At 53.5% G+C, this 27,214-nt stretch overlaps 1 long non-coding RNA gene across 1 annotated transcript in view; it reads right to left on the bottom strand.

The window, feature by feature from the left end:
• Positions 1-2,895: 2,895 nt before the first annotated feature.
• LOC141965444 (uncharacterized) overlaps positions 2,896-27,214 on the bottom strand; it is a 40,910-nt gene continuing 16,591 nt past the window's right edge. The window contains exons 4-5 of the long non-coding RNA XR_012634466.1: positions 9,231-9,497; positions 2,896-3,546 (exon numbers count right to left, since the gene is read on the bottom strand). This is a non-coding gene — a long non-coding RNA (uncharacterized LOC141965444). The remainder of the gene's footprint in view (positions 3,547-9,230; positions 9,498-27,214) is intronic.

The raw sequence follows: 27,214 nt of genomic DNA on the forward strand, positions 1-27,214 counted from the left end.
AGGGCGCTGCGCTTGGGGACGGGTTTCGGGGAGCCCCTCCTGCCTCCCCACCCGCTATCCCACCCCTTCCGCGTCCCCTCTGTCTCTTAGCCCTTAGCCTCCCCCCCCCCCCTTTTTTTTTTCTTCCCTTTTCTCCCAGATCTTGCTCCCTTCCCCAGTGAAGGTGTTTTCGCTCCCTCCGTCCCTTGTCTCTATTTTAACCTCGGGGAGGGGAGGTTTATTCCCTCTCCTTCACCCGAAATTGTCTTAGAAAAAAATAAAAATCAACCGAAAATCCAAATCTGCCAGTCTGTGCCCGAGGCTTCAGGGCAGAAGCGGCCCCCCGGACCCGCCCTGCCCCGACCAGTTTATCCCAGCACTGCCCAGCCGCAGGTAGTGGAGGGGATTTATTTGGGGTATCAACCCGCCCCCCAGCACCCTGTGGCCTCCCCAACGCCCTGTATCGCACCTATGGAGGGGCGGTGTGCCCCCAGCAGGGATGCTGCCGCTGCCCCACCCGAGGCGGGGGGGGGGGAACAAAGCTCCGTGTCCCCCCCCAGCGTCCCGGGGGACAGCGGGCCCGGGGGTGTCGGTGCTCGGGAGCCCCGGGGGTGCCGTCCCGCCGGGGTCCCCCTCAGCCCCCCGGCCCGCTCCCGGGTGGGTGTTCCCCTCCCGAGGGGGGCGGAGAGAGGCAGGCCGGGGCAGAGGCAGGTTGGGGAAGGCCCCCTCCCCTGACTTTCCGGCTGCCCCCGCCAGGCAGTGTCCCCTCCGCACCCCGGCCCAGGGCGGGGGGGGCCGCACCCCCGGGGGGAGGCCGGTTCGGGGCTCCGCATCAAGGTGCCCGGGGCAGGGCTGGTTTTGCGGGAGGATGCGGGACACCCCCCTCCCATCACCCCCCAAAACCTGCCGTGCCATCGCGCCCCGCAGGAGAGGCAGCCCCCCAAAAGCGAATTGGGGGGGGGGGGGCTCTTCCCTTACCTGAGCGCTGGCCCGGGGGAGCCCCGGGGAGGGGGGGTGCTGGATCCGGCTCGTTTTCTCCCGCCGTGTCCCGCAGCAGAAACTTCCTCCGGCCGGGGCCGGTGCGGGGGAGCCGGGCTGCGCCGGGGGGACCCCGCGGCCGGGGAGAGCCGCACACCCCGGGCCGTGTTTATATGTAGAAAGAAGGGTAATTTGAGTGCTTATACCAAGAACCGGGGTTGTTAAGTTTGCAGGCAGGCAGCTAAACGGTGCCAAGTGCGGGCAGGGAGGGAGGGGGGGTGCGGGGGGGAGGCTGGGGGTGTGTAAGAAATAAAGAGCAATTGTCAGAGGCGAACAAAAGGCGGAGGATGGAAAGGAGCTGGGAATCCCGGGGCAGAGCCCCTCGGCGTGGACTTGAACTTGGGCTTTGACACCGTCTGCCAGGCGGGGAGCGGCTCCGGGCCGGGCGAGCCGGGCTGCGGGGGGGTGGTGTGTGTGTGTGTGGAGTGTGTGTGTGTGTGACAACGGGCGGAGAGAGGGGGCATCATCCCCCCCAAACACCCACCTTTGCGGGGGGGGGGGGGCACTTTGCTTTAGGATGCGAGTGATCCGGGGAATAACCCAGACGGGCTGAGACCCGACGGGCTCAACGCACCTCCCGATGCGGAGGGGGGGGCGGCGGCGGGGGGACCCCGTCGGGGCTGGCCGGGGCAGACGGTCGGGGGGGCCGCCCGGTTCTCACAGTCTGCGCCCGAGCCTGGATTCTCTGCACGTCCCGGCCGGTCCCCCCTTTGCTACTATTCAGCACTTAATTGAACATTAATGGCAGCTGGGGATGAGGTCATTGGAGCCGGCTTTTCTCACACATTTTTCATGCAAATCCGCTAAACTCTAAACAAATTTGAATAAAACCCCCTTTGTGCGGGCCCTCCATGGTGTTTTTCCACGGGCCGCTCCGCCTGTCTCCGCACACTTCATCCGGGGAAGGGGGAGCGGTGGGGAGATGAGGGGGTGTGCGGGGGCCCCGCCCGGGCCCGGGGCACCGGGCAGAGCCGTGTGTAACACCCATAGAGCTGTGTCCTCTGCGGGGCTCCCAAATCCAGAGCCCCCCCCACGATGCAAATTTGAGCAAGTGGGCCCCCGTGCAGTGCCATCATCAACCTTTGCATCCCCCCATAGCACCAATTCCCCCAGTAATATCCATCAGCAACACCAGTTCCCCCTGTAACACCTCGATAGCACCGATGTTGGTGCAAGTAACACTGAGCCCCCGCAGCAATACCAGCCCCCCAGCAACCCAAATCCCTCCCAGTACCACCAGTGCCCCCAGCACTACTTGCTGCACGGGGCAATCACGCCCCATTGCCTCTCTGTAAGGTGTTTTTTGGGTGCTTGCGGGCCTGGAGGATAAGGGCACGCAGAGCCCCCGACCCCCCTGCCCTGTGCCTCCCCAGCCCCCGCGCAGCCCCCATTAGCATCCCTGCGCGCCCGGCCCCCTGCCCAGCCTTGAACTTGGCCATGCCGGGCTGCGCTCCTTCTGCCTGCCTGGGCTCGCACAATGCCGGCCTTGACCCATTGTTTGCTTTTTTCGGATTTCAGCTGGGAAAGCGGCCACCTCGCGCAGCCTGCCCCGAGCACGCCGGGAGCCGGGCACAATGGGGAACCCTGCTCTGCAGGCAGAAGGGCTCCAAATCATTTGAGAGACATATTCATTATATTCTTTCACGGGGGTCTGTTTGCATTGGGTTTAGCGGTTACTTCCCAGACGGGGTTCAGACCAAATAAAGATCATTTAGCGGCGAGGGATTCGCTGGGGCTTTCAGGGAAATGTGCCTGATGCGGGGCACGGCGCAGCCCGGCCGCTTGGCTCTCGCCTGCTCCCCCTTCCCTGTTGATATGCCTGAGTTTATTTTGTGCCCGTTGCCTCCTCCATCCTGAGACTGTACCAAATCACACAGCTCACTTTTGCAAAAGGGAGAGTTTATTTTCAACAGTGCATGGGGTGGGGAGATTTTAATGGGAAAGAATTACAGCCAGTACGTTTCTCTTACAGGAACAGAGAGGGTGCAATAAAACAGCAGCAGGGCTGCCTGGCCCGGGCAGACTCACGGTCCTCTGGGCACCCAGCACAGCACTGTCGGGATGGCTGCTCTCCCGCAGCTCCACACACCCAGGGATGAAGAGCAGCAAGGGCTGAGCTCTGCTCCATGAGCAAAGCCTAGTGCTAAAAGCTCCCTCCAACCTTCACACCCCCGGTATTTTGCCAGGTGAGATGGTGGCTTGCTCAGATCCCTCTGCCTAAGCACTGCGGTCCTGCTCCAGGGTATTTAGGGCACCAAAGACAACGTACAGGAGTGATGTGGGATGATCCCCTGGCTCTCTGTGTTGCCCTGGTTCCCTCCCCATGACTGGACCAGCGTGACTCGAAGCGATGCAGAAACCCTCTGTGTTCATGAGCCAAAGCTGCCTCCTCTCCGGGGCCATCGCAGAAGCAGGTCAGGACCCTCCTGGAGACACTTGGAGACATCAGACGGCAAGTCTGGGCAGGTGGCAGCCAACTGCAACAACGAACTCCCAGGCTTGAAAAGTCCCTTTTCCACTCCCTGGGATCTAGGAAGGAAGAAAGGAACAAAATGGAGCAGTTACAATCTCTGGCAGGGAAACGGTCCAGTGGTGCTCGGCGGAGAACAGACCAATTTGGCTCACCGATGGAGTGAAACTCCAGCCCTCTTTCCCTCCTCACCACATGCTTCCCGCAGCTCTGGGCCACCTCAGCCCCTTCCTGACTGGCAAAGCCGCGGTCCCCAGGACACCGAGCTCCCCCTGCGCCCGCCTGCCCCGTACACCGCCAGCCAGGGGAGGGCTTGCCGCTTGTGCTTCCTCCCTAGGCTCTGGGGCATGGGATTACTCTGCATGTCAGAGCCACTAAAGGCACAGCCCTCTGATGTTTTAATCTTCGTGTTAACTTTCCCTGCCCTCGGCGCCCTTGCCTGGCTGGAGAAAGTGATACCAAGCCACCGAGCTGGAGCCGAAGCTGTGATGCTCAGCGAAAGTCCCCTTCTCGGTTTTCCTCGCACCTCCGGGGGTTTGCCCCACACATCTTGCACCTTGCAGCAGGTTCTCCTCCCTTTTTCCTGATCTTTTTTTCTCCATTTCCTTTGCGCTTTCCCCATGGTGATCTCCTAGCACAGCCTCCAAACCCAGACCCATCCCTTTGCTGTCCTCCCTTTGCTTTGCCTATAAACTTACGCTGAAAGGAGTAAAGACTAATACAACTAATTCTTGAATACACTTGGATCCAGAGCGCAAAAGGAACCATCAGCTGGTTAATTTATTCTTTTTATTGCACCAAATTGTAATTTTATAAAATATTGCAAATTTTATAAAATATTTGCAAGCCCATTTTAAGAGATAAATCTTCTGTGTGGCTCTCTAATGAGCCGCCCTGGGAGTAGCTGGCATGTGATCTGCTGTAGGTCGCACCGCGACGTTCCCGGGCTGCGACTGGATGAACCACCGTAACTCTTTGAACTGTGCAAATACTCTACACTCTGGGGTCTAGGCTTCAATTTTCATGGGTATTTTTTCTCTCTCTTAAAAATAGATCTTCTGTAACCCCTTTATTGCAATATTCATAAAGCACTTGATGGAAATCCAAGGAAAATCCCTCTCCTTTCGCAACTTTGAAGCAAGCCTAAAACTTAAGAGAGGCAGAAGCCAAACCCACCCCACGTGCATGGGTTTGGGTAATGATCACAGCCTGTCTCTGGAGAATTAGTGTGCCAAGAGGACAGACCCCATGCTGGCATGTGTGTAGGGAGACCCAGGCTGCAAGAAGCCAAGGCTCAGCACTGCTTTATCCTACGTGACATCAGGAGTCACCCACAATGTCCCCCCAAGGCTGTCAAGGATGTTGAGGTCAGGGCAGATGAGATCTGAACAGCAGCAGGTGCTTTCTGAAGCCCAGGAGGGGAAGAAAAGGCTGAACCCTCATGCTTGCCAGGGAAAACTCTTGCAGGGTAAAGACCCCTGCCCTGGGCAGTGACAGCCCCTGCCCTCCACCTGGGCAGGCTGAGATTGCTGCGACCTACAGAGGAACTCATCCATGGTGCAGATCAAGAGGATGCTCCTTGGTACGAGACATCGACCCACTCTGGACACGATGCCCTGCCTGCCCGGTGGGCTTGCACCTTCTGGCACGTAGTAACTGGGGGCAGGAGGGGCTGGACTGACCCAACTGATGTGACATAAGCTTCAGAAAAGCCCAAACCTCCTGCATGCACTTTCTCTGTGGGCAGACTTCAGCCCAGTATTGTGGGTGCCTGCAAAAACAGGGCTTTGCCAGGACCCGATCCCAGCCCAACGCTGCCTTCCCTCCACAGTGCCCTGAGAAGAGAAAGCATCCCGCAAAGTAGCATGTGGATTCACTATCCCTCTCGTTTTTTAAAAAACGATGCATAAATAACTGCAATTACAGCTCAGCTTCTGCCCCAGCACTTGCTCCCGTGCCTCCCCATGTCCTAACAAAGACAGCACTGAGGTTTAATACACTGACAAACTGCCCCGCCACGGCAATTCTGGGTGGTGGGAAGGGCAAAAATACCCCTCAAATAATGGCAAATGCATGCAGGACACTCTGCCTAATCAGATTCCTATCCCTATTGAGGCTGGGAAGGAGGGACCCCGCTCCTCCCCTGCCCTCAGCCCAGCCTCCGGTTCACCGGCTCACATGGAGAAACTTTCTGGACAATTTAATCTCGCCAGGGTGTTACTTAGAAAAACCTTTTTCACTGTCAATTTTTTTTTTTCCCCTCCCTCTCCCCCCCTCCTTTTTTTTTTTTTTTCTTCCCTCCCAGCCTTGATTGAATTTTGCAGGCCCCTGATATCTTTCTTTTTTGTAGGGATGCACGCTGCTTATGCAAATACCAGCCTTTCATACTGCCTCCCTGGCTCAAGCCCTCCAACTTGAATGTGACCAAAAGCTGTGCTCTCCCCTGCTAACTCCTTAGCACAATTACACCTCCATTCTGCTCCAGGGGCCCGGGGAGGGGGAAAAAAGAAAAAAAAAAAAATCATTTTAAACTAATAACACGTGCTGTTTGCTTTGGATAATTACAAGGGAGCTTCGGCTTCTAAGAGCTATGAAATATTCTGTTCGGCGGGGCGGGAGGGAGGCTCTGTGTTACGCCTACGCTGCGAGTTTTATCTCCTGGCGGAGATGCTCGCAGGGCCTCTCGAGGCTCCCTCCATCTCGTGCTCGTCCTGTGCACCTGGGCAAGCATTTACATTTCCTACGGAGGAACTTCTTGGCGCTTTGGGCTACGGGAGAGAGGAGAAGGCGGCTGACATTTTTCTTATCTCAAGTTACAATTTCCTGCAAGCATCAAGATAATAAAACATCGGCGATGGGCAAGATGAGCAAAATGAATGCGTCGGCTGGCTTTCCCGCGGCAGCGCGGGGAGGACCGGGGAGAAAGGACACCCGGGGGATGCGGCTGCTCTGCCGGCTCTCGTTTGCATCGTGGCCCTGCCGTTATTGTCCTCCTGCCTTGTCTGCTGGGGAAGTTTATGTGGAGGGCTTTTGCCGGGGCGAGGAGGAGGAGGAGGAGGGGAGTTTTCCCCAAAAGCACCCAGGAATCTGTCAAAAGAGGGACAGAAAAGAGAAGAAGAAGAAGAAGGGAGACAGAGAGTGGGAACGTCAAGGACCCCTGACTAATGAATAGCAAGTTTGCCCTTGAACCTCCCTGGGCTTTGCCATTCCCAGGCTCCAAACAAGGGCTGATGCATGCTTGGGCCCAGCTGCAGGGGGACCGGGCTATGGTTCATCTCAGACACTTTGACAGCCCGGGCCTTTTCCCCGCATAGCTCAGACTCGCCTAACTACTCCCCTGGCAACAGCTCAGTGCAGGAACCTGCACTGAGGCCCTGCCTGCTGCATACAGAAGTGCGAGGAGGAGGGGAGCCGCTGGGAGAAATTAGCTGGAGACTGGCTTAACCCATCAAATGCTGGGCAGGCATCGCCAGCCCCTGCACCCTTCGCTCAGCCCCTGGCTCGGCTGGCCGGGTGCTGGCTGGCAAGGATCAGTGGCGGAGCAGGAGAGGGGCAGTGGCGGGTTAGACATGCCGAGTTGCTGTGTATCGCAAATCCCATGACCTGCTGCTTCGCCAAGACCTTGGACCTGGTGGGGCCGAAGGTCCTCGTGGTGCCAGGGGTGTAGGAGAGAGCTGAAATAGCCGGCTTGAAAAGACCACCGGACACTGAGTGGGAAGGGCATGGCCTCTCCCCGGTGTGGCGGGCACAGGGCATCCCTCTCTGCCAACCAAAACGAGGGCTTGGGCCAGACCAGAGGCACAGACTTGCCCTGACCGCTTTTTCTGCATTGCAGATCAAAGGCAGGGGACAAGCTGGCCTTAGGGGTCTGCGCTGAATGGATGGAGAGAACAGGCACGAGCACCCGGTGGCTCCAAAGTGCGACCCAGAAACGTTCCCACATCCCAGCCCCATATAAATCAAGGGGGGAAAAAGGGAGGGGGGGTCTGTCCCAGCCTCTGTTTTTACAGAGCATCTTTCATGTGCAGCCCCTGAGAGAGAGGGCTTTGCCGAGCTTGTTAAGGACGGCTCCTGCGCCAGGCAGAGAGGGGGATGCACCATATGGAGAGGAGAAAAAGAAAAGGGGACACTGAAAATGGAAAATTATGCAAAGCAGGAGGAGAGGCGCTGGGGGAAAGGGGGGAGGGAGGCAGCGAGGTGGTGGGGGATGGGGAGAGGGGAAGGCTGGGAAGGGAGCCCTGACTTTGGGGACACCAGCAAGCTGGCATGAGGGCAGCAGGAGGGACAGAAGTTTCCCATGACTGGGTGCAGGACAGCCCCTGGCACCCTTGGGTGCTGTCACTGGTGGGCAGCTCTCCAGCCTGGCCTTCCCCAAGCAGGTCTGGGCTGCACCAGGGTGATGCTCGGCTGGACCGTGGTGGGTGCACCTTGAATCTGGAGCCGTGTCACACCGGGAGATGCAGCACAACAGGGCCCATAGTGACCTACTTCAGAGGAGTCCTCAGGGCCTCCATTACTATGGCAATGAGGTTGCGAGATTATTAATTTTTTTGGTCAAGGTTTTTGCTTTTAATCAATCACAAAAGCCAGACTCACGTACCGAGGTGTCGGCGGCCTTGTAAGAAATGGCCCCACACGACAGCAATGGTAGCAAGGGCCTGAACCCCCTGGGTCTCAGCCGCCCGTGTGGTGATGGTGGACACTCAGGTGAGTTAAGAGCATCCAAACACAGCTGCCAGAGCTCTTCTCTTCCCCTCGGTCCCTGGAGGGACCCCTTGGTCCCCACAAGGTCCTGGAGCTGCAGGGTGGGCTGCAGCCCAGTCATGGCTCAAGAATGCTGGGCAGGCACAGGAGGGAGAATGAACTTTCTAGTCCCTTGCGTGTGTTATTGCCCAGCTTGTGCTCAAACCCCAGCATCTGGCCTAACGTGGTAGTTGGAGAAATGACTCAGCTCTTCCCAACTCAACTGTGGAGCTCCTTCTCTCTCTCCTGGAAACGTTGATCACATCTCAGTGTCTGGGCTCAGCTCACCTTTGGGAAACCACCCACCCTGGCACTATGACAGCTCCTCTGTCCCAAAGCCGCCCTGTGCCTCTGGCTTGCAGGACCCTGTGTTGGCTCCCCATGCATGGGCCATGACCACCTTGCACATCCTCACTGGGTGCAAGCCCCCTTCTCCAGCTCACCTTTCACCCCAGCATGGAGAGCCACCCACTTGGTCCTTCAAAAACACCGAGTTTGGTGCTCGTTGCTCTGTGATGCCTGCTTGGTCCCCTCCATCCCATTCCTGTCTCCCCTCTTGACGGCTTTCATTCAGAGCAGCCAGTGCTTTTCCTTCACTCTCTTTGGCATCACCCAGCACCCAGGAACACAAACTGCTCCTGGCTGCCACTTTTCCTCCCTCTAAGCCCTGGCGCAGCCTTTGATCTCACACCCATCTCTACCACACTGCTCCCTTTTTTTAGCTCCTTCTCCCACGTGTTGCACCAGGAAACCTTCCCCTGCTGCAACCCAAATGCATTTCTTCATTAATCCCTTCTACTGTGCTTCCCTCCATATACCACCAGTAAATTTACCATCAGCCCTCGCAGTCACCCCACACCCCCAAACCCCTGTTTCAGGCAGGTGTGGGGCAGATCCACATGGGGCGAGTGCACAGAGATGGGCTGGTACACGGGCAGGCAGAGATAGGCACGCTTGCCCCAACACACACGTGTTCCTGCCTGCACATGCCAACACTTACATGTTCCTGCCCCTGGTCCCGCTGCTGGATCGGAGGCTGTGGGATCTCAAGGGGAGCTCTTTTTCTCCCCCGTGGCACAGGCGTTATCTCCACAACACGGCTGCAGGCTGGGATTTGGGCTGTTTGGTCTTACAGTCACTAGATGAAAAATATGCTGTGTCCATCTTCTAGTTTCTTCAAGAGCCATGCCCTGGAGTAAGGCTACATGTGTTGGCCAGATCCTCAGTAAAGCCCTGGAATAAGCTGTAGGCACTGAAGAGGATTCATCTAAGCAGCACACAAAGAAAAATAGCAAAAAATAAAGTTCACGGGGGCACAAGGAAAACAGAGCTTCCACCCACAGAGCAGCTGTGTGGGGCTCCGGGGACATGCAGGCAACGTGGGAGATGTTTCAGAGCTCACTCTCAAGATGATGCATTTGCAACCGCTTCCCTTCTGCAACCGGTGGAGGTAAACTGAGCTACTTGCCCTGCAGACACACGTTTTAACCCACGTATCTTTGGGCACAGGTACATGTCCCGGGCTGCTTTAAGGCTGGCTAGCCACCATGGCAGAATGATGCAAAAATGAGTTGTGCCTTCATAGGAGAGGAAGAAGAGGGGTGTCTTCTATTCCTTGGTATCCCTACACAGGCAAGCAACTGCACCTCCACAGCCAAACCCAGGCAAAGGGGCTGCTTGGTGTTCTCACTGCAAATTCCTACCCGTTAAATATGTGGGGTGGGGGGGCCACATGGGATTCAGGGTGTCCTTCGGATCAGGCTGGCCTCAGCTGCCTCACTGGAAGCTGAACCATTTCCAAGGAGGATATGGCAAGAACAGCGAGTCCTGCCCAAGTGACGGTCCAAAGCATTGGCACTCCGTCCTGATACAACCTCGCCCCAGATTCCCGCCCCTGGCGTGCATCCAGGTTTCTTTCTCCTTGACCCATCTCCATCAAAAGAAGTGCCATTATGAGTCTCTGCTGTGAGTTTCTAGTCTACAAATAGAAGCAAAGCAACGCCTGCTCCAGAGCTGAACATTTCCACTAAACCCTATTTTGATGCCTGTCCCGGTGAAAGAAATCTTCGGGGACAGTGCCCCTTGTATGAGATGTTAAATATTTCAGCCTCCAGCAATACAAGACACCGATACGATATTAAACTATACAATTGCTATATGTTCCTGCATTCCCACCCTGGCTGCAGAGATGCCCCACGAGGGTCCATCTCCAGCAAATATTCCTCTGGATGGGGACAGGGAGCTGCTTGCCTTGAGTGCTGGGGCACAATGTGTTCATCGGGCAGCAAAGCTGGTTCTGCCATCTCGGCCAGTGAAGCTGTGCTATGGGAGCTGCTAAAACAGCATTTCATTTCCAAACAGGGCCCCAGAGACCTCTTGTGTGAGGGGCTCGATGGAGCGAGCCGGGGGAGCGCAGAACAAGGAGACACGGCCCCAGGCTAAAGGCAAGACAGACTCCAGGCTTGTGGGACCTTATTGCTCTACACCAGGGCTCTGGCTGGCCTGTCCCCTTGAATCAGTGCATCTCTCCTGTGCCACCATTGATGGGGAAATGGCGAATTGGGCTTTTTTCACCACCCTCTTCCCCCTGTTTCCCTCCCCTAACTCCTTTTCCGCATCATAAGCAAAGTCCTAATAAAGCTCCCATCCCCACTGCCAGCCCTGCACCATGCTCCCAGCAGAAAAGAGATGCAAAGCCACGCTTGGAATCTGATTCCCCGGCTTTAAACGCTGCTCTGCCAGCAAAGTGCGACTTGAAAGCTCCCCTGTCACAGTTACAAAGCTCCGAACAGCCCTTCCTCGGATAATCACGCTTATCTCCAGATTAAGAAAGAGAGACCTGCAGCTGAGGCTGGTCACATGGGCTGGGATGTGGGCAAATCTCTTTTAAACAATCCCCATATAGCTGTGACCTCCACCGCAGCCCAAATACACCGTCCCTCAGTCCCACTCGAAAACCAGCTCTGGAGACATGACGGAGCATGTGAGAGGAGACCGAGCTGGAGAGAGGGGGGGCAGGAGGGAAACCTGGGGGAGGAGTGAGAAAGCAATGGAGAAGAGGAGGATGAGAAATATAGGAGAAGAAATAAGTAAAGGGAGGATGTGGGAGAGGAATAGGATGTGGTGGAAAGGGAGGAAGAGTGTGTGGATGGAGGGGGAGGATGATGAAGGACAGGGAGGTCTCAGATACTCTTCCTGCTGGGGATTAGTCGTCCCTGCACTGTCCTCAGTTTAACTCTTCCTGCTCTGTCCCCGCCTGGCAGCGTAGCCCGATTACGTGACTCCAGCTGTGCCAAGCAGCCTTGGCAGGGCGAGTGCATTACCTACTTTGCTGCCACGGATTCATTAAGAGGCTTTGCTTGTGTGGGAATAGTCATCCCAATGGGGAAAGAAAAAAAAAAACAAACCTTCTTCAAGTCAACCTGGCGAGGAGCTCTGACAAAGCGGTTTCCACAGCCCTGCCCAGAGGTTGGGAGCAGAATTAAGGAGAGGAAGGGATGCAAACAGGAGAGGAGGACGCAGGTATGGGAGATCAGCTGGAGGGGGTCTCCAGAAAGGCCCCTGCTTGGGGAGAAGGCACTGGCCAGGGAGGGGATTGCCAGCCCTTTGCAGGATGCTGGTACCGGGTTCTTCTTTGTGATTAAAGGCCACCTTGCACCTGGGTCAGGTATGGATGACATATTCACCCTGTGAGCAGAGGAAAGGTCCAAGCAACCACAGAGTGACTTTTCTCAGCAGCAGGTTTCCCTCTTATATCCACGTGGGATTCACACAGTTACTTTGCAATGGAGGAGCCCAAACAGCTCCAAAATGAGCGCTGACGCAGAGCACTGGGGCTGGACCTCTCCAAGGATGCCCAGGATCTGCTGGCACCGACTCTGGGTTTCCAGACGCTGGGGTCGGCCACCGGCTGCAGCTTGCCGGGAGGGACTGCAGTGCTTCCTCCCTGGCTGCTCATTATTCACCCTGCGCAATTAGGCATCGCTGATAAGTCACATGAAATTGCCTTTGTTCTCCAACTCGATGACCTGCGTTTCAAGGGAGCCCCTTTTTCCTGCACGTTACTCATGAGTTGCCCACTGTACCTACTGCTGGAACAGCAGCGAGGATTCTGGGGCACTCTTGGGGCTGGCCATGAGTGCTCCCTCGCAGATGCCATGTGCAGGTCGATGGGGAGGTGCAGCCTGGCCCTGCCTGCCTTCCTGGACTTCTCTGAGCACAAAGGAGAGCTGTCCTTCCCACAGCCCACCCTGCCCCGCTGGGGACGCTTCACTCTCCTCCAGGCAGGTGGCTTTGTGGCTCCCTGGCTCCTCTACCTTCCCTTCATGCCACCTCCCAGCTCTTCTCCTAGCAGCAGAGGAAAGCCCAGTGCAGCTGCAGAGCCGGTGGAGGAAGAGGAATCAGCCCTTGTCGAACCCAAACCATGCTGATGCCAATGGCCACCTTCTCTTGTTCATCAGGACCTTCCCTTTCCTCACCAGCCAGACCATCAGAAGGAGTCAACCCCATTCTCTTCTGACCAAACCATCTCCCACCCAAATTCCCTGCAAGACCAGCCCTGCACCACAGTGTGTTTGCTCCTGCTCTCCATCCCTTCACCGCCAGCACTGGGACCCAAGAATGGAAGAGAAGGCAAAGTGGATGGGAACCAGCATGAAGCTGGGTGCCACCAAACTCCACAGCAGGCAAGCCGTGCTGCAACAAACCTTCCCGAAATGACCTCCGCTTCAGAACTGCCTCACACCGTGTAATTCCCTGCTCTTTCAGCATCCAACAGCCTCTCAGAAGCAGACGGGAGCACAGGGAGAAAAGACAGTTGGCCCATTCTAGAGCTTCTTCCCCGTCTGCTCAAGAAATGTATGTGGGCTCTTAAGTCTTGTTGATTTAAGGGAAAGGATGCAAAATTAATTTAGGCAGAAAATTAATTAGATGTGAACTGGTATTTACAGCCCTACATGTACAATGAATTCTTGTGTGAACCTACAGAATACAGATGGATGGATGGATGGATGGATGGATGGATGGATGGATGGATGATAACAGCACTCTAGGAATGACATTATGTGCTGGTCCATACACTGGGGATGTAGAAAGACTTTTCTCTGCATTGGTAATTAATAACTCTATCCTGAGCAAATGTTGATAAATCCTTTACAATGCACATTATCTCTGTCTCGCCAACTACTGTTCTGCATTTCCATTTGCCTGTTTCCACTGCTCCACCCCTGGTACCCGCATGCTCCGCTTCCCTCCCATATTTTGTAAGTGGTAGCGGATTTGACTCCCTTTCTGGAGAAGCAGGCGGAGGTTTTGTTGCTGGGGCTTTGTGTGAGTGATCGCATGTGTATGTGTATACACAAAGGTGGATACAAATCCACTGGAAACAAACACCTTTTAAGAGACTTGAGAGAGAGACGTGGGGCAGAGAAGAAGAAAGAGCCTACAGACCCTCAGCCAGACAATCAGCAAAGATGAAGAGAAAGACCCAGTGAACCAAAAAAAGCCTCAGTTCTCTTTCAAACTCTCCATGATTTGCAACGAAAGCAGCAGATCCCATCGCTGGGAAGCCTAGCTCTGCCGATGCACCGAAAGTCACAGCAACCCTCACCCCTTATTCTCCCAGATCCGCACAGCTCAATTACCCCAAGCTGCCAGGCTGCACTGAGCACACCCCCGCCACCCCGCATCTCCCCCGCCGCCGAGACAGCTTTTGCCAATGGAAGGAGTACAAATATATTCATTGGCACCTTATCAGACATGCATGCAAAACTAATTAACATGGGGAGACATGCAAGCTGCCACCCAGCCACAAATACACACCCACGAGCATGCACACACACACGCACGCATGCACAAGGCAACCCTTGTCTAGGGGGGACATTCAAAAGGCTTTGTCACTAATTTAGGCATCTGTCTCAGTCTGGTCTGGTCCTCCTGGCTAGGCTGGAGTTGTGGTTTTTTTCCCACTCTGTTTGACAATGCTGGGAACATGCCCGGAGACCCCTCATTCAAATCACCCCTTGACAATGGTCTCATTGTGTGAGCATATAGAAAAGGGAAAGGATGGGGGAGAAGATGTGGAAGGGGGGTAAGGAATTAAAATGTGAACCCAAGGAAGTGTTTACTAACACAAGCCTCGCAGCTGCCCTGTCTCTCCTCCACCCCCTTCTTCCGCCCCCGGCCGCTCCAAAGGCCCAGCTTGTCCCCCGCGCGAGGCGGGCAGCGGGACGGCAGGACAGCGGGACAGCGGAGAGGGAGCGGGAGCAGGAGGCTGCACAGAGGTGCAGGGAGAGATGGCAGACTGGAAGGATGAAGAAGCCTCAGGGTACTCGAGTCCTCAGCAGCAGGGGGGCAGGTACAGTTTTGGGAAGAGAAGATGGAGCCAGAGATGTCTTGGAGAGGATTAGTGACTTAAAATGTCCTGGGAAGGACATCTTCATGGAGGAGAAAGGGATTTATTGGTATAACCACTCCAAGGCTTTCCAGGCAGGGACAAAAAGTGTTTAAACCTGGCCTCGTGGATTAGGGCGAGCGAGCAGACTCGCTGTGCAGTTTGGACTGCTCTCTGGTGCTGCTGCCAGACACACTACAGTGTGAGAAGAAAGGAAGGGAGCAGCAGGGAGTCGGGGCTGGGGGCTCAGGGAACAGACCAGACTCCCTTCAGGACCCGCCTGTCTGCCTATTGCTAGTTATTAAATATCAGGGGGGAAAAAAAAAAAAAAAAAAAAAAGGAAAAAATGCCCCTGATGCCCTGACCAACCCCCAGCCATGCCTGGGGAAGGAAATAGCAAAGATGCAGATGGGGGGTGTTAGCCCCCAGCCCCACCACGCTTGGCTGGCCTTGGCAGGCACCGTTCAGCTGGAAATGCCCACGAGTCGGCAGAGCAAAGGGAACAGGAGCTGGGGAGGGAGAGAAGATGATGACAACGTTTTCCATATATGCAAATGCATCCGCACAAGATACCCAGAGGGAGACAAAACAAAGAGACCTCAAAGAGGCTGGCTCCGAGACCCGCACAAAGCCAGATAACTCCGTACACCCATGGTGTTTGCATGTGGAGACCTGTGCAACGGGAGATGTGATGCTGCCCAGAGGTTCCCCCCATCTGAGCAGATATCAGCCCAAAGAAAGCCTGGTGGAGGAGCCCAGCAAAAGCTGCAAACACAAATGCCACAATCCCACGTCCTCCTACAGAAACAGATGCACCTTAGGAGTACAAAACTATTCCTGTCCATCAGCTTAGTCAGAGCAGAGAAAAGCTGTGATGCAAACCCAAAAGAGCCCTGCCCTGGTGTGGCAGAGGCAGCCTAGCTCCTCTGACATTGCTCCTGCAGCCAGATCCACCACCTGAACCTTTGTTTGGTTTCCATAAGTGGAAAGCTAAGAGATTGCTGGATATTGCTATAAACAAGGCAGGGCAAAATGACACACAGAAACCCAAGAACGTGCATGATGGCGAAACATTTCCTTCCCACAACCACTGCGACAAAACAAAAGTCACTTGTGCAACCATTTCTGCTTAGAAAAGAGAAGCCACTGCCAAGTAAACAAATTGGTGCTTTTTATCCGAACAAGTGGTTGTGAGCAGTTTTATCGCCACATTCCTCTGCCCCAATATACAGGAATAAGCACTCGACATATAGTGACAGGTAGGGACTCAGGGACAGAGCTGTGGTTTTAATAGGGCAGTGCAGACACCGAATGAAATAAAACCCTACAGAGATAAGTCCTTGCCAGGACTCAAGGCTGAGAAAAGCGATTTAATGGTAAAGAGAAACAAGGACACTCACGATTCTGCTCTCATTTCCATGATGTAAATTTGGGCAGCTTTTACTGAACGCAATTAAATCCTCACTTAGGATTTAAACCAATGAAGCTGAGGGCAGACCTTGGTACAAGACCCATCTCTGGGCTCTTCCCCCAACTTTCTCTGCAGAGGTCAGCAGGAATTGTGGAAAAGTTGAGTGAAAAAGCAGGGGGATTCATAGCTCCCAGCCAATGTGGACATTTCAAAGCCCTCTCAGCTGTTCTTTCCTTCACCAGTGATTTTCCACTTTGCTCATAAAACCTTGGCTGCAGAGGAGAGTCAGTACCAGCCTCATAAGCACAAAACCTCAAAGGTATTTGGACATCTCTTTCCCTTTACCTCTAACGGGAGCTGAAGACCTCAGCAATCCTTCAACACATCCATTCCCTGTCTTTGGGGGCTGAATCTTCCTTTTCAATACCCCAAGGGTCCCAGTGTGGATCCCATGCAAGACCCTTGCAAGAAACCAGACAAGACCCTCTGCTATAACACCTCTTTGACTATTCTTTAAATTTTTCTTTATTCTAAGGCAGTGCATTTCAAAGGCTTTTTTTGCTCACCAGCACAATTTAACACTCTGGATTTCACAAGCAACAAGTGATAAAACCCTTCAGCTACTTGCACCACATAGGGAGGGTCAGCTCCAGGCTGTGACCTTAAATCTATACATGTTTTTCCCCTCAGATGTTGAGAGCCATAAATCTCAACATCTCATTAAACATCCCCGCAGATCACTCAGAATAGACTGTCTCACAACATAACTTTTCGGTTGGTCACTACCCATGAACGGATGATTTTACATGACATTTATTCATGCAAATTGCAGAGGCTGTAGTCTGGTTACCCAGCAAGAGCGTAAAAAATTACAGTTTAGATGCATAAATGCTGGCACCATCATAGAAGGCATGATGAGAGTGGAAACACATCCCTGGGTTTCAAATTCAGCGCAACAAAACTTAGAGTGAGTCCTTGTCGGATGGGGGTTTATCAGGAACGACCCCCCAAAATGACCCAGTGGAGGCAGAGAAGGGCATGTGCAAGGCTGCAGGGGCTATGCAGAAATGAACTTCTCCTGCTGCATGTGCAGGAACCTGCCATGGGGAGAGCACACGCGACATTTTACGTCACTCACAAAGCCTACTCTGTCCAATAAAGTGGGGAAGTAAAACAAAGCATGAAATCCAGGCATAAATTAGCATCCCTCTAGTCTAGCTTTATTTGTGCTGCTGCTGCTATGGATTAGCATCTCGCTGGCTGACAGGCTGATAGGCAGACAGAAACAGGGAGAAATAAAAAAAAAATAAAATCAGTGGGTGTCTTTTTTTCTCTATGGTTCCTGGGATGTCTGCCGTCAAAGTGCAGACAGTGTTCATCCCTTTAGCACCAGAATTTTTCCATCTTCCTGGGAGAGCAATAGGCTCTGCAGGAAAGTGAATCCCCCTGAGATGTTTGTGCCTGCACCCTGCGAAGCTGGCACCCGTCATCTGACTGCAAGCCCAGTGTGAACCCGTCACATCCCCAGCCGGCACCCCTCCGGCATCCACAGTATCACTCTGGCAGCATTTACAGAGCCACAGAGCCCTGGGAGCAGTTACGGTGCAGGGCTGGCAAACCTTGAGAGTGGCACCTCGCCACAGGCACACACGGGGAGCAGACACCCCGGGATTAGCTCTGGATCATGTTCACCAGCGCTCGGGGCAGCTGCTTCCTTCACTGCTTTGCAGCTACGGCGGGGTTTGGTACCTGATCCCAGATGACATGACTGGGATCTCACACCGGCATTTCCTCTCTGTTTGTGTCAGAAATGTGTCACGGCGAGCTCCTCGGGCAGGGGGACCTGCAGAGAGCTTCCACTGGGCTGTCACACAGCCTCCTGCTCCTCAGGGCTGTGTGGCAAAATGAGTGGCCGTCACCAAAGACGTCCCTTCTCCTGGGGCTTGGTGGCTTCATGCCCACCCACCCTTTTCAAGCACAGCCACGAAGGGACAACACTAAAGAGGTGCCAGTCCTGATGGCCACCACCTCAGCCCTGCCAAAACCAGACAGCCCTGCCAAAGGACATGTTGCTGCCCTAGCCGCTTCAGGCAGCAGTGAGACACTAGGATGCTGACGGAGGATGATACCAACGCGGCACTCGTGCCCAAGCTGGAGGAACAACAAAAGCAAACTGTGTTCAAAAAAACCTGCAAAACCCATTTCCACCCTTACTGAGCCATTCACAGTTTGGTTGGGCTCCCAGTTCACAGGAGATCTCTAGTCCCTGCCTGTCACTTAAGGAGCCAAACAGAGAGCTCAGTTTTAAGGCTATGAAAAGGAAATTTTCAGCCATTTTCAAAGGTGGCCTAGAAAACACAGACCAACTCTGCATAGCCATAAAGCAAGTCCCTCAGGAGCACAGCATGCAGTTCAAACACCCCAGTGTCCCTCTACCTGCCGGTGTGACACTTACTGAGTGGGTCTGATCAGAGGACACAGGTGTAAAAATTCTCCAGGACGTAGAGAATCCCTCCTTAGCAGAGCCCACGTGGCTCCCAGCCCCACAGCCAAGTGCGCCGGCCCTGCTGAGCACTGGTGCCAGCAATCCCAGGCTGACCTCACCTTTGCAGTGTGGAGCAGGCAAAGCTCTGCTTGGAGCAGGCATCCATGGCCAGCTCTGCATGTACCATGTCCAAACGGGTCAACACAGGCAGCTCTTCCCCAGAAGAGGCACAAGAGCATTCTGCAGGGCTTTGAGACAACCGCAGCTGGGAAGAGCCCAAGCAGAGCGCAGGTATCCCCGTTTCTCCAGCCATGCCTCCCCCAGCATGCATGACCCAAGGCTGGAATGAGACACATCATCACCATCCTCATCCCACTGCACACAGCAAGACAGTCCCCTCCACATCCATACACCCACAGAGGCATCTATGGAAACATCCCGTGGTGTCAGTAGGATGGCTTCTTCCAGGAGTTAGGAAGAAAAGAAGGATGAAGACAGTGCAGAAACCTGAGCCTTTGTTTCTCAGCACTCAGCCATGTTGCATGCTGTCGATGAGGTAGCAAAGACCAGCCACTTCCTACCACATCCTCAAGCTCTTGCAGCAATAGCAGGAACTCCTTTAACCTCTGACATTTGGGGATGAAAGGAGGCAGAAGTCAGTCAGAGTCTACAGAAATGCAACGAGCTGCAGGGAAGATTTTCCCTTTGCAAGGAAACAGTCCCCTAATGGGCTCCCCAGCCAGCGCTTATCTACATGAACCATTTGTTTCCTCCCCAAGCTCTCAGCTTGCTCTGCCACATCACCCATCCACCTGATTGCAAGAAAAATGAGTCTGATGGGTCCCAGCCTAGCACCTACTCACGAGCCCTCTCTATTTCTACTCTGCTCCTGAGTGCCATGCCATCAGGAAGCCCAGCCCGGGGACAGTGCAGGGCCACAACTGCTTTAAATGCTTGTACAAATGCAGATTCGTGCATGCAGTTTGCCCTTCATTGTGGAGAGCTCCAGTACACTTCTGCATGAGATATATTAAAACTCACACTGGTTACAGCATGTTCAGGCAAATGGCCACTGGGGCCAGGGCTATGCCTGTGAAATCTATCACAAATGGACTGAAGAAGCACATTCCCCTGAGACACTGGTCCCAGTGGCAACTTGGGACATGTCTGCAGTGGCCTGGGGAGATCCCGCACGGTCCCATGAGGACACCACAGAGACAGCATCTCCTCCTCTGGCTCTCAAGCAGTGTGTCCTACAGCGCTGCACACAGTACGTGACCTCTCAGTTAGAACAAGGACCAAATACATTTCAAAAGGCACTTTTTCCCCTAGTTCTGGCAGTGGGGAAGTCAAGTGCTGTTTTGCAAGTAGTGCCCAGAGTGAGACAGACCTGTACACGTCCATAGGCACAGCCAGCCTGTGTTCGTACAGCCTTGTCCCCACCACCTCCACAAGCATGTACACGGATGTGCATTCCTCACTTGGTGTCTTACAGAACAGGGTGCCAGGGATGAACATCACCAATTATTACCTTCTGGAGGCTGAAGCACACACCACAGGCCTTTGCTTCCAACTTTCTCTGTGCCTAGGGCCATATGACAGTGGCTGGCACCACTCCTGAGCATCATCAGTACGTCTAGTGGTTTAAGCAGGACCCAAGCCAGCCATCATCCAACGCAATGTAATCCAGGATACTTTGAGTTGTCAGGCTCTCTTTCACTCCCTGTTCAGTGTTACGCAGCATCCGAGACTGTCAGTCTTGAGCTTTGAATACCAGGAGTCTGGATGCCCCAAATTGCTAAGCCTGACTCCAAAAAACCCTGAAGTATTTGCAGGGATTTTTCTCAGACCGGTAATGCCTAAGCCCTACGAGGCCTTTGACTTGTTTCCAGAGTTTTCCCTGCAATTATGATGTCTCTAAATACATTTCTTGTTAGCATCATTTCATTACTTTTAAGTGAGAACTGAGACTTTCAAACAGCCCTTGATTACCGACGCTGGGGGTTTGCAACAGACACCTTAAATCCCAAGATTTGCACTAAAACCCCTGTGAATTGTTCTGGTCCAGCCTTGCCAGCTGCTCTTCTACCCAAAATGTGCCTAATCTTGAGAGCAGGATAGTAGAAGAAGGGAGGAAATCTGGAAAACAGCCATTTCTAGGACTACAAATTAAATCAGGAAGAACAGCCCTAAAAGCCTCTCCTAGCCTTGATCACCAGCAGCAGCTATTTGTGAAGTTTCCACCAAATTTGTCAAAGTGAGATCCAGAGGAAGAGACACATGGCTCCTGCCTTGCTAGATGTTCTGCCAAGCTTGTCAGCAAGGCATGCTTAGCCGTGACTGCCCAGTATATGCAAACCTGGCCCTGATACCCTCTCCTTTGCGTGGCGACCTGGACACTTCCCTCCGCCTCTTGCTGCGCTCCCTAAATCACAAAGCCAGCAGCATCACTCGCAAGGTGCACGCCATGCCAGAGGCAGCAAAGCTGTGCTCCTCACAGCCTCCTGGCCCCAGGCCTTCTGCCAACACCTCCCCAACATGGGGCACGCAGGCAAAAGAGCTGCCGGAGGAATCCACGCCAAGCAGCGCTGAGCACGACCTTTCTGCTTTACAATGGTAACCTGAATCCTAAATACTGGATTTCTAGGCATGCATTAAAGCCATGAGACAATGGAGACGGCGAGGCTGGGGCTGGCTGCAAGCCAGCTCCGCGCCGGTCCTGACGGCACCCGATGTTTCCCATTTCCTTCTTTTTTTTGCCCTGGCAGATAAGCAAAGTCCCCATAAGCCAGGAGGCAGGTGCACGCACAAGCTCACCCGTTACTTGGGGACTGTACATGGAAGGTGGATGCCCAAGAAGACCCAGAGCAGAGCAGTGGTTGTCTTCCTTGCTCACTCGCTCTCTCATACAAGCATTGCTTCTCCTTTAATTGGTTTCATTCATGGCGGCCCTTTGCTAAATGTAATTATGCCAGGCTCTCTCCATCTGTCTGCATTCAGGAAGAGCCATCACTCTCAGTGTTTTTATTTTCGATCTTTATTTCTGTATTAATCCCCCCTCTGCAGCTCACATGCACAACAATGTCCAGGACCTCCTGAGGATGTACAGGCACCAAATGAAGAGCAGGATTTATCCCTGGGTCTCTCCTGGCTGTAGGACATTTTTTCACGTGGAAAGCCCCATACCTCAGTCGCTCTCTGTAACCACCTCCATCTCTCAACAGTATCTGCACAAGCCAGTCCTTCTGCAGATACCTGAGAGCTGTCTGGTTGCCCAGGCAAGAGTAGATAACTTGATTTTCTCTGTACCCACAGACACAGAGATATCTCTGTCCTGTCTTCCCAAGCCCAATACGTAAAGGTAGCAAGGAGATGTCTGCTCAAATTGACATGGATCGCTTTCCACATGAAGACAGCATTCAGTCCTACACAAAGTAATGTGCTAATTTTCCTACCCAGGAATGCACTCGGGGTGAACACAGCTGAGCACAGGGATTAACAAACCTCAGCTCTGCAAGGGCAGCTCATAGCTGCATGGCTGAGGTTGTAATGTGCCCAATGCACCCAGAAGCGTTTTGTCCCTTGGGGTATATTACTCAAGGTCCTTATACCTTCTTCAGCCAGGGTAGGTAGATCTTGGGGGAAAACACAATGCTAAAGGAGCTGTTGGTTTATCGAGACCCAACCCAGCCACGCAGACCCTGGGCAACCAAGCACCATCTGGTGACCGCCGGCTCCTGACACAATAGCCCACGTTGGCATGTTTATGATAGAGACCAGAGGCGGATTCCCATTATTCCCATCAGATCCTGTGATGTGGTTTCAGGAGAAGGACCATGAGAAGCAGATGGGATGGCAGAAGAGAGAAGAACGCAGCGAGACAGACAGACAGGAGAGATTTATATGAAGCTAAAGCACATACCCATAAACATGGGATAAGTAAATAGCATGTAAGTATGAAATTAAATGCGGGGAATCCATGGCATCCGGTAATCAGTCAAATATCTCCTTCACCTCTTTTTCAGTTTATCACTGGCATTTTAAAATGAGATATTTATGCCAATAAGTAACCCAGTTGTATCTTGTAACCCTGCAAACATTGGCTGGGATCTGAGATTCGTCCCGACAGACAATTCATTTTTACAGTTATTTTTGGACTCCCAGCTTTCGTGGAACACCGGCTCTCTGTGTTGGATTTTATGCCCCTGAAATGTATTTACAATGCATGGCATGTGTATTGTGCATTACACACTTAAATCATTGCTTTTCATTCATCGCTTATAAAAAAAAAATATTGCAATATCCTGAAGCTCCAAATACTCAAATTCAAAATATTACTGCTGCGTTTTCAGAGTAATACTATAAAAAAAACCGTTGTGTTTTTACATAAAGGAGGGAAAATTGATCATGAAGAACATGGATTCCCAAGATCTGGGAAGAAGGAGAGTTTGGATTTCACACCACAATAAATGAAAAATATAAAAATAAAAGCTGAAAACCCCACAAAGGTTTATTTTCTAAACAAGAACATAGAAACATTTTGTCACTTAAACAAAGGGAGGAGGGCGGGGGAGGCTCCGCATCCCTGGCTTGCTCTCTGCAACGGACAAATACTATCAGAAACAAAAAGCATGGCATAGTTAGCAGAAGCGGAGCTCAGCGCTTTAGATTTAATGATATGTATTTAAGTTCCTTTTAGGGGAAGCCTTCTGCAATCGTTGGTGGGAAAAAAAAAAAAATCATGGTTTTAAAGGCTTCTGTCATTGTTGCCTACGAGCCGAAGAGAAAGGCGCTTTCTTTGTCATCGGGGGGTTTATGGAAACACCTTAATGTGTCCTTTTCATAGGTGAAGCAAGGCGCACAAAGCAGCCGCGTGCCAACGCGTCCCCCCCGCCATCGGCAAAATAAATAAATGGAGGAACGCAGGGACGGCGGCCGTCGTAATCCCCCGGCAAAGCGGCAGCGAGGATGGTCTGGCGGGGTAAATATCGCATGTCTCCTGCCAAACCCCGCGTGGGCTATTGTCCCACCACCCCTTTTAGATGTCATTAAGGATTTTTCGCATACAACCAAACGAGCAGAGGGGATGAACACGCTCGCTCCTTCCCCACCAGTTGGAGAAGCCATGACGAGACGGATGGGAGATGGCGTGGGGAAAACACAGGGCAAATTAGGAAGTATGTTAATTCAATTAATATCACAGAGGGGCTGGCGGGTTGGGGGGGGGAGGTGCGTGCGCAGATTTTCCGCCCGAGGAAGGAGGTGGCAGAGAAAGAACTGGGGCATGCCAGCTCCCGTTATTGTTCTGCCTTCATCGGTAATTAGCAAGATAAGGAGGGGACGGCATGAGGGAGGCAGCGTGGTGAGGACGAGGCAGCGCTGCACCCCACCTCATGCCCATGCGGCCATCTTACAGGCGGCGCTCGCTTCCCGCAAAATGGCCGCCAGGGCCCACACTGCCTCAGGCCCGCGACCAGCCTGCCCCAGCGGGCTCCCCTCCGCCTGGCCTGAGGTGGCTGGCACCCGGTGGCCGGGAGCAGTGGCAGCCATCCCACGGGCCCACAGGGAAAGGGGGGTCCTCAGAGCAAGTTGCCATGGTGGGCTGGAGTGCGCTCTCAAGGCCTGGCGAGCGGCCATCTTAGCCCGGGCCTGCTCGCGGTGCCAAGGCACTCGGCGCACAGCGCTTCCACAGCCCTGCTGACTGGAAAAATCATCATACACTTCTCCTTCACCAGGCAGCACACATTGCCTAGGGCCTGCCCGTGGTCATGGAGGCAGCTGTGCCCTTGCCATGGCTTTCCCCGCGGATGCGAGTGGTGCATGAGCAAAGGCAAGGTCAGCCCCACGCAGGCAGCTGCTTTTGGGGCACAGCTGCCTGCCTGAATGTGCCCCAGTGAGTATCGTAAGCTGCCGGGCACTGGGCTGGCCCTGGAAGACACAGCCTGAATAGGTACAGCAGCTCTCAGACCACTGACCTGTACTATGAGGGAAAACATTGCCTGCTCGGCCATCAGAGAGTGAGTTATGGGCAAACTCTGCCTTTCTCCTGGTCAAAACAAAATAAATTCCAAACCAAACCTGCAGAGATATCAGTAAAGTAGATGTGAGCCTCCTAAATCTTAATTGAACACAAATTTAGAACAAGGTCGGTTATAAAAGGAAAAGGCATGGTTATACACACAACATGGACAAAGCTCCACCTGCATTTCCCACTCCATGGGAGCTCTACAGTGGAAACATCAGTGTTGTTCAGCTCTCCAAATGTGCTATACCAAATACCCACCAAGGAACCCTCATCCTTGGTCCCAGGCTGTCCTCGGGACAGTTACAGCAATTACTGACATTAAAGCAGTATTTGGGAAGTGTTTCATGTGCCTTTAGCCACAACGGGGCTACTTCACATGGTGCAACAGGCACACGACGCACATTGAAAATTCGGCATCTGCTCCAGTACTCTGCAGAGAACCGGAGCACGAGGGTGATTGCAACCGCACGCAGACAGGGCCGTGTTATACATCTCGGTTAGACAGTGAAACATAAGGGATGGCAGGCTAGCTGCTCCGCTCCGGGGTTGTCTACATGGAAAACCACACCATTATAATGACAGCACTATAGGTCAACTGCTACTGCTCCTCGCCACGCTGGTGCACATCTCCACTCTTAAACTGGTGTTCTCCAGTTTAGCTTGAACTGCTTCCAGCATGACATAACTGGTATACAGGAGAGTCCTGCCTTCTACGAAAGTAAATATCCACAGAGGTTGTACACATATAGCTCCTTGCTTTAAAATTCACCCCTCAACCATACGTCTGTAGCTAGACCTGCCCTTCGGCTAACCTTTCTGTACTCCACACACTTCTCGGCTGTTCACAGTGCCCGTGAAACACTATTACACCCTGCTTCCCTTGGGTGCTAATCCTGCTTGTCAACCCAAAGGCAGAAGCAGACGGTGGCTTGGCATTTTGATGACGTTGTGATCTGTTTGAACCTTCCAGACTCTTTTGATGTCTGTGCAAATTTGAGAGGGGGAGCCTTCATCCTCCACAATGAAACTCCGCTATCGCACAGTGAAACATCTTGGGACTCCTATGTCCATAGCCATCCCTAGATTTGAAGCAGGGAGGGGAGTTATGGCTCCTCCAGGAAGAGTCTGAATTTCAGACTATCCAGTCCTGGCCTCTGAGCAGAGGATACCACGGGGACAGCATGTTGCTCTTCAAGCAAATGCATGCATAGGGAGTGTGCGCATGCACAGAGACACCATATTTATACAAATAGATGCATTCATAGGAAAATGCAAATCGTATCCTCTTCCGTCCCAGGCTCCCTTCGAGCTCCTGACATCCCAAGGTTTCAGAGGAGTACAACTGAGCTTCAGATCAAACATTAGCCCTGCGGGGGTTCCCTCAGGGAAGCAGCCATGCACCGGGGTCTTTTCCCCGCTTCCACGTGAGGTTTCCCGACCTGGCCTTCCTTGGGTGCTCTGTTCTGACACGCGTACGACACACGCGCGCGCATGCAGAGCCTTGCTAAAAGGCGCTCTGGGAATTGAGCTCTGCTTCCTCCTTCTTCTAAATCAATTGTCATAAATCAGCTTCTGTTTTATTTTTAACAAAGCGACAGAAATAATCTCCATGCACAGCCCTTGCCACTCCCACGGCCCCATCTTTTGGCACAAGCTGCCCAGGGCCCCCCAAGGACATGGGCAGGGGAAGAAAGACCAGGCGAGGCTGCTTTCTGGTGCACAGAAAGAGGCTTTTCATCTCGTGAGCCCATTCCTTGGCAGGCAGTGAGGCAGCGGGATGGGAAAGGGGCTGGATGGCAGGTAAGGCACTCCCAACCTTCCCAACCCAATCCCCAGCTGGCCCCTTCATCCCCAGCCCACTGAGGTGCCTGCTTTAGACCTGCATTTTGCCTTGAGCTCTGCAAACCGTGGTTTCTCTCACTCTTTGGTACCAGCAAGTAGTGACCCCCGCAGCACCATTGCAGCAGTCAGTGGGCTGACATGCAACTTGTGACAGCCTGAGTTCTGCCTGCCTGTGGCACACCCATCTCTCCAACACAGCCAAGGACCCATCCCTCCTCCTCCTCCTCCCGTCCCACTTGCCCAGGTCCAGGATTCAGACATATGGAGACATTTCTTGATGAAACCTATCAGTGGGTGAGTGGCAGCTGAGCAGGTACCGAGCAAGACGTGGGGCCAGACAGCAGCCAGGGGGGAAGGCAGCGGGTGGAGGGAACGTGCCTCGGGAGGAATACTCACAAAGGGCTGCTTTCATTAATAAAACATTCCCCCCTCGGTCGCCTTTTGATTTGGGTGTAAGAATTAACCCCATCTGCCCAACAGCACGCTACCTACCAAGTCATCTCTGCTGAAGAAGGTCGTCTGACGTGTCCGCTCAATTGCTACGCCTCCCCCTGCCCTCGGTCCTCAGCTCTCCAGACCCCCTCCAAACATCTCAACAGCCTCACTGGGTCTGCCCTATTGAGGAGATCCTCTTCCCACAACATAGATTAGACCTAGCGAAAACAGGCTTAGTGAAAATACCATTTCACTGTTAATGCCCCCCCCGGCCTTTACACTCTCTCACACCCAGACAGATTATAACAAATCCCCATCACCTTTTGCCCCTGCTAACTACTGCTCCTGTCTTGGCACTACACGCCTTCTACCATGAGTAGAAAGACAGGCACAGG

This window comes from Athene noctua, chromosome 13 (assembly GCF_965140245.1).
Source record: "Athene noctua chromosome 13, bAthNoc1.hap1.1, whole genome shotgun sequence".
NCBI classification, from domain to species: Eukaryota; Metazoa; Chordata; class Aves; order Strigiformes; family Strigidae; genus Athene; species Athene noctua.